At 33.2% G+C, this 8,600-nt stretch overlaps 1 non-coding gene across 1 annotated transcript; it reads right to left on the bottom strand.

The window, feature by feature from the left end:
* Positions 1–8,333: 8,333 nt before the first annotated feature.
* LOC112092375 lies at positions 8,334–8,440 on the bottom strand. The gene has a single exon (XR_002902558.1). It is a non-coding gene; the product is annotated as a small nucleolar RNA R71 (small nucleolar RNA).
* Positions 8,441–8,600: the final 160 nt, after the last annotated feature.

Below are 8,600 nucleotides of genomic sequence, written 5' to 3' on the forward strand. Positions count from 1 at the left end.
AAAATTTGACATTGGTTTATTGATGTCAAAGTTTACCTTTTTATTTCAAAAACTTAACGCTTATAACAGAAAGAAGATCTATGCATAATATTTTTCATATTTTTATATTATACACTTGTATTTTATTTTTTTGAATTTGAGGTAGGGAAATAATTGACCACTCTACCATAAAGAAGCCAGCCGTGGACTTATGCTAAATACAGCATTAATATTTAGTGCTCGGAGATGTTTTAAAACAGTAATCATTTCTCGGCCTTGTCATTTAGCAATGCATTAATTGCGATATAGTTATTAATTGCATTACGTGTGCCCGTCTTAGATTCGTTTGTTTCATAAACAGGAGATACTAATTAATAGTATCCCTGAAAAATATTTGTCTGATAGAGTGGTTGTTTTTATTAAATTTGGTCCCTGTTTATACCCAAATATTTAGTTTTAATAATTTCCATATGAAAAACATCAAATTTTTAGGTTTAAAAATTAAAAATAGGTTGAGATCACTTCAAATTATTTCAATGAATTTTTTTTTTTTTAATAGTCAATGCATTTAGTACTATTTTCTAGTTGGCTTGAATTCAGAAACTCGATTGTATGATTTGCTATATACGGAATAGGGATAAGGGATATAGTGTGTGTACACACACAATAGTCAATGCATTTAGTACTATTTTCTAGTTGGCTTGAATTCAGAAACTCGATTGTATAATTTGCTATATACGGAATAGGGATAAGGGATATAGTGTGTGTACACACACATATACGTATAACCAAGCACCGGCGAAATGTACTTTTTTTGCTGTTAAATTCTTTCTATATATGGTAAAACTGAACCTGCGATCTATGACAGGTTTATTGAAATTGGACATATATGCCTAATAATATGGTAGTGTACTGTTTTTTTTTTTTTTTTTTTTTTTTTTTTTTTTTTTTTTTTTTGTGTGGGGGTTCAATGATTTAAAGGGCAAAGTGCTAATATATATTATATACCCAGTACATGGAACCCTTTGGCTGTTTTCATTTATTTATTTATTATTATTATTATTTTTGCTCAAACCCTTGAATCGGATTTTGGTTTCTAGCAAAATGGGTCAAACTCAGTGGCCACACATGCTGTCTTCATGTGTATGTAAGATTGTAACTTTCCGGATGGTGCTGAATCTCTCTTCGATCGCTGATCGTTTTTGCACCTTTCGTCTCTTTCCAATATGCCCCGCAAATTCCAGACACTTTCCTAATAGAAAGCTCCCTTGTCCTCTTGATTTTTACGATGTGTGTGTGTGTGTGTATATATATATATATATATAAATAGAAGTTACAGATTAACAACATAATATTGGTTATTCAGCCCAAAATAATAATAATAATAAGAATATTGGTTGTTGATTAAATATATGTGGGTTTCACTCCTAATGCATAATAAGCTGATTTAAAATTGTATTACTAAGTGTGGGGAAAGATATAATAATTAATAGATGTTGGAGAACTTAAATCAAAAGAACCCACACAGATTAGTATGATATGTATATGGATGAACACACAGTCGGAGGCGTCTAATGATAAACGATCATACTAAACTTTATTATAAAGTGTAAAGTTCAAATTTATATTGTAATTTTTTTTAAAAAAAAATGAACTTATAAATATGTAATATATGAAGTTTTCATTAGAAATTTATGTGTGTGTGTGTCTATATATATATATATATATATATATATTTCCGATTGGGGTTGTCATTGTGCAACGTCGAAAGACGCATGTCATGTGATCAGGCTATAAGTTGGTGTTGGCTGGCATAATGGTTCTTGAGCTCTCGCTTACTTGTCGCCCTAACAAAAGACAGCCCAAATTTTCTCCATATTCTTCTTCGAGATGATCTTTTCAATTTGAGATAGTTTTTCCATTCACACATTAATGATTTACTCTCAATAATATTGCAACAAATAAAATGGCCTTACTAATATTACATTCATTGCATGATGTTGATAAACGACGAGGATTGATTAGTTGCTCATACTTTGAATATTGACAAATAGAGACATTTTTTTTTGGATTGTCTAAAAAAATTATAATGATGTGATCGCACAGTGACTTTATAGTCATTCGCGTTATTCATATGTAATGTATTGATTGGTTGTAATACAAAAGGCAAAAATAATAGCTCAAATTGACTTTTTGTGGCATCAAGAATTTCCATTTGATGTTATATGTACTTGTTATAGGTGCTGAAATTGATCAGATATTGCAATTAATAACCATATGCATTTATGGATTTAGATTTGAGAAGATTTCTACTTTTGAAATGTTAATATTACCCAATGAATGAACTTTAGCCATCCATCAAAAATAAATTATAAATTAATTAACAGAAATAGTAGGAAATAGGCCAATATAAAAAGCTTAAGAAAGTACATAAGTCAATTTTTAGTTATAGAAATTAATAGGCCATAACTTGTCAAGTTATAGTTTATAATCAGATAAGTTATGGATAAACTTGTCAAGTTATGGTTCATAACCAGACAAGTTATGGACAAAAACCGTGAATTATGGACAATAACTTGTTAAGTTATGGTTCATAACCAAACAAATTATGGACGAAAACAATAATTTAGCTTATTTATTAACTTAGGTAAACTATTGACCTATTAATTTTAATTCATCTCAAGTCTTGACTTATTTCTCTCTTTCTCCCATTAATTAATGAACTAAAGCTGATCATAATTCATAAGCAACCCGTGACAATTTTCACTTGGTTTTCTTTTTTACTACTTTTCAAACGTCTTTGTTACATATAGAACTGTTATTGGCTAGAAGTTTTCTCCCAGAATAATTTACACATACGACTTTTTAAGACTGCATTTGAAGCTTTAAGCTGCATTAATTATTTTTTTCTTAATGAGACATATATTTTGTAAGTTTCTTCTACATTTTGTCAATGAGTATCAATGACCTTGCATTTATTAAGGTAATTAACTTGAATATCGTTTTTGCTAATCAGTAGTATTAATAAGCTAGCAACCCACTAACTAACTAATTAATATTTTTATTTTCAAACTATTGTTGTATAATAATTTCCCCGGAAATCATGTTTCCCATGGCCATTGCTGGATCCTGTGGGTCCTTTTTTTTTTTTTTTAGCCACCATTTTCCATATAATATTTCATTAACCATCACCATCAAACTAAATATTTCAGTCGTCATCATATTCATAATCCAAACGTACATCCTAATTAATCACGATAATTATGAAATGATATAGTTAATTTTCTTTTCTGTTTTCGGTGGACAAATGTCTCTTTTTGCAAAGTTCAAAACCGCCTTTGCTTCCCTCGCTAAAAGCAATGATGCAAAATTTCCAATCCCTTTAATTTTAGTCTTAGTTAAAAGAAAGATGTATAGCACCGACATCCCACATTTTCCTAAATAAATTACTTTGGCATTTTTTAACAACTTTTTCAGAAACATTTGAAATAACGTTTTGGACCCTTTTAATCAAACAAGTGACGACTCATCTTTCTCGAGAAACATCATTTTCCCCGTAACAGAAAATGCCATCATACATAGTTAAAGGTTGGTTCAACCATAAAAAAAAAAAAAAAAAAAAAAAAAAAAAAAAAAAAAAAAAAAAAAAAAAAAAACTTTCAAATAATTAATTAACCACAAATCCACCACTAACTAACAAGTAACTAGCTAGTGTACTTTTTTCAGTTTGTTGCATGCCACGCTTATTTCTAACCAGAAAAGTTACGAAGAAAGCAACTTTCTATCCATCATTCACTATCAAAAACAAAAAAAACAAAAAAACATATATATATATATCCATCGTTAGATTTATCTTTTTCAGTAAACCAACACCTATCTCCATTTCTGATAATTCTAGGCTAATATAATAGCTAATAAAGGTTTTTTTTTTTTTTTTGCTAGCTAATAAAGGTTAATTTGATGAATCTTGACGAAACCCATGATATAATTTCTTTTTTGCTTTGGTTGAAAACGATATATTTTCTTTTCTTATATATATATATATATATATATATATATTGCTCAGTCAAATAGTACACAGTTATGAAGATTTGTTATATAATTGGTTTAGAAAATTGACCCTCCTTATCTTCTCCTCACTACCAAACAAGGGACCCCCCCTCCTAGTAAATTCTGAAAGAGTAATAATTGAACATGTTGGTATTCTGTCCAATATTCGTTTGATGAATTTTTTTAGATTGATAATGATATCAGAAGAAAGTTCTACGATTTTGGGTTATTTTGTGTGAAAGGTACAAGCACAGAACCAAAATTATGTTTAAAAAATAATAGTAGTTGTCATTTTATGGATTAGTCGTCATCCTCTCTGGCTAAAACCATTAACAACCTATGAGAAGCAAAAGAGCGGATAAGGAAAGTGACTAAAATGGCCCCATCTTGTATAGTCGTATTTGCACATATTAGTTGTTCATATTATTATTACCCTTTTGGCGGACCACACTAATATGTATTAGAAAGACAACAAATTATTACTTGTTTTTTTTTTTTTTTTTTGCATTATTATAGACAACATAACTGGAACCTAGCTAGTCCATTTTACTGCTCAAGTATCTTTATCGCAATCTGTTGCGATTTATTTCTCTGTGTCCATTATATTCTCAAACAAAGATCATTTTCAGGGAGAGAGAGACATTAGTCGGTCGTGATGATTAGTTCAAGCGTGACATTATAATATTTAAATTTTAAGGGATGTGGACATAAGGTTTTTATTTTTTATTTTTGTTACAGTTAATTCACCAGAAAGATATTTTAAGTTGTATATCCAAAAGAGCAGACACAAGAGTGGAAGTGTAAAGTATTTTTTGCCCATAAAATTTGGTGGTTTTGAGCTTCTCCTATGTAATGTTTGAGGTTCACCTAATCATATTGTAATTTAATATCTAATAAGTCGCATCTAAACCATAATGGTGGATTATGTACCTTCATTATCCAAAACCGACCACTCTCTTTAGTTATGCTTATAAAAAAGAATTAAACTCCCTTAAAAAAGAATTAACTCCAAATTCTCTCCCAAGAAAAAAATAAATAAATAAAAGAGAAACTAAGGGCTCGTTTAGTTCGCTGATTCGAGTTGAGATATGATTTTATGTGAGAGCTTTTTACTGTAGCAAAAAAGTTAGATGTGATTGTTTGTGAGAGCTTTTTACTTTAATAAAATTCGAATTCTAAATTCGAATCAGTTAAATGAACGGGGCCTAATTATCTTTAATATTGATGTGAACCGAGTGAATTATTAAGTCCTTGGGACAAAGTTAGGCCCATTCTTTAGAAGGACTTCTGTAGCAGTTGAAAATTGCTTGTGTTCTTGACCGTATATGGTATGTACTTTTTAAACTTAACCACACAATAGTAGATTGAAATATATATTGAATGAGAAACTACTTTTGAATTTAAGAATTTAAGGCTTCTTAAAGCACAATTGTAGTCATTTGCTGGGGTCTCACGTTGAATATTGAATTATTCTGTCACATTTTTAAAGTGTATCTAAATGAGAATCCAAAGCCATATAAATTTGGATTCTTTTGTCATGTAAACAACCCATGATCTGTGCTTCTCTGATCTACAACAATTCTTTCCTCCAGCTTTATTTCATAATTCACCCTAACCTAATAATTTCTTGAGAGAGACAAATATCTATTAGTATGGTCTCCTCATAGTGTTGCAGCTTATATGATTATGTGATGAACGGTTTATCTGAAGTCTGAAGTCTTGAAGTTGAGTAATTAAACTAAAAATAATTTTGAACTTTTCGACGAATTAGAGGAATATCAATTTTTAAAGAGTTCATATTCGCTATATACATTTTTATGAGAGATTTAAGTCTAGTTTACACATAAAAAGCGCTACGCGTCACAAGCATAAGGGGTACTTGATGAGGACATCAGGGATGCAAGGAATACTCACGATCCAATTCAAGTCCCAGTTGGTCCGGTGACGAGGTATCGAGCTAAAAGATTTAAAGAAGAGTTGAATAACCTAGTCTGGAGAGTTCTACAACAAGAAGAGAGAGTATTCACTACTGAAGGTGAACAAAGGCTGGTTTTACTCATCAAAGTCGATCCGGAACCCAATCAGTCATACACGTCCATTGAGCCATTGCATGGCCAACTTGCATGTCATTCCAGGATACACGTGCAAGGGAAAGTCCAAGAGGATGTAGGCGTGTTTTCCAGCAAGGGATCGTCAAGATTGCGGATCAAGATTTGATTTCGTTATAATCCTATCTTTTTAGATTTAAGTTTCAGTTTAACATTTAAATTTTATAGTAGGCGTGTTTAAAAGGAAGGATTTTGAGTCAAATTCAGATTCCTTCCTAGGATTTGCTTTTAGGCGTGTCTATCTCATTAAGGGTAGATTAGGACTTTCACAATTAAAAACTCTTCATGGAAATTTCAGCTATTTAGGCTGAATTTCGGATAATGAAAAAACAGTTTTGATGTTTATTCGTATTATGAGATATTCTTCTTGAGTTCTTGAAGAAATTTTTCCGAACTTATCAAGGATTTCTTGTGGCGTTTAACTTGACTTATCAAATGAAATTTCCATACTCATTTGTGGGTCTTCACCATACCAAGGTTCTTGCTTTGCTAAGTGATAACTCACAGAAATAGAGTTATTTAGCATACTTTTAGGCTTAATATTTGTTTATATTCTCCGGGTAAAATGCCTTTGTGTTAGTATTTTGAATAGCATTTATTAATCTTTGTCCGTGTGGCAGAAAGTTGTTATTTATGGGAAATCTTGCTATATTTTGAAGTTATTCCTCAATTCAACTCATTGCATTGACCCTGGGAACTTAGTGCATGATGTCCACAGGAGGTGCTGACGTAGGCTTTTGGTGAGAAAAGCACGGTGGAAAACACAAATGCTGAAATGCCCCCAATGCCATAGCATTGCTGCAGCAAAGTCGCAGCAAAAGCAGGAGCAGCCAAAAATTAGCAAGCTGGCGCAGTTTGTCTTTTAGCGCTGGTAGTGGTCCAAGCACTGACGCTATCAAGTCTGGACAGCTGTAAGAGCACCAGGAGGGGGGACCATCAATCATGACTCTCATGCATACACTTGTCACTAGGGCACCTCAACATGCCCTAGTATATAAAGGAAAAGAAGAGTATAGAACAACGGGCCAGAAAAGAGGAAAGAAATCAGTGGAGGTGCACAGAATTCCTGTACGAGCTGGAAACGGAGACAGAAGAGAATTCCTGGACGCTGGAGCTGGAGAAAAGAAGAGTACAGCACGGATACACAGGGGTTTTTGACCTCAGATTTTAGCTTAGCTGTTTTCTCATTCTCTCTGTATTTACTTTCCGAGACCTTATGGATCTGTTATTTGTTATTAATTCTGATTTTGTTGAACTAAACATGAGCTAAATTCCTTAGCTAGGATTATTGATGGAACCAAAGTTGCAATGAAGATCTATTTGCTATTTTGATTGATAATGTAATTTTCATCTGGTTTATTCAAGCATATTTATTGTTTACTTTCTATTAAGTGACAGGCCATCATTTAGTAAGAAAACACAAACTTAAGCTAATTCTGGAAAGGTTGGTTGAGTTAGATCTAGCTTGGATAATGTAAGAGATAGTATAGGAATATGCATAGAGTTTTTGGCGAACAAGTTTTTGGCGCCGTTGCCGGGGACTGGCGTTAATAGAAAATTATTATAGAAATCAGTTTTTAACCTGTTGAAATACAATTTGTTTCTGTTAGTCTGAGCTGATCTTGTTGTTCTAAAGCAGGTGGAGTCTTCTTGCATGAATAGACCGAGGGATACAGATTTAATCCCCTTGGATCCGGAGATTGAAAGAACCTTTAGAGCAAGACGCAGGGAACAACAGGGATTTGCTAGAGTTGAAGAAATGGCTGACGGAGCAGCTGGGAACAATCAGGCTAATCAGGGTAATCAAGTGCAATAGCAGAGGATAGGGACAGAGCAATCAGGGATTATGCCATCCCCATGCTCGACGGGTTGCATCCAGGCATTGTGAGGCCAGAAATCCAGGCAACTAAGTTCGAGTTGAAGCCAGTCATGTTCCAAATGCTCCAAATTGTGGGGCAGTTCAGTGGGATGATAACCGATGACCCACACATGCACCTTCGGCTTTTCATTGAAGTATGTGAAGCATTTAAGGCCCCAGGGGTAACAGAAGAGGCTCTTCGTCTCAAGTTATTCCCTTATTCTCTGAGGGATCGAGCTAGAGCATGGCTGAACTCTCTGCCACCAGATTTGGTAGCCAATTGGAATGATTTGGCTGAGAAATTTCTGGTGAAATATTTTCCCCCGAACAAAAATGCAAAACTCAGGAATGATATCACATCATTTCAGCAGATGGAGGGGGAAGCTCTATGTGAATCATGGGAACGCTTTAAGGAATTATTGAGGAAGTGTCCATACCACGGGCTCCCCTATTGGATTCAAATGGAAACCTTCTACAATGGGCTCAATGCTTCGACTAGAGCCATGGTGGACGCATCAGCAAATGGAGCCTTACTTGTGAAGTCATACAACGAGGCTTATGAAAATTTGGAAAGAATGTCTAACAACAATTACCAGTGGCCCACC

This window comes from Morus notabilis, unplaced genomic scaffold, assembly GCF_000414095.1.
Source record: "Morus notabilis unplaced genomic scaffold, ASM41409v2 Scaffold581, whole genome shotgun sequence".
NCBI classification, from domain to species: Eukaryota; Viridiplantae; Streptophyta; class Magnoliopsida; order Rosales; family Moraceae; genus Morus; species Morus notabilis.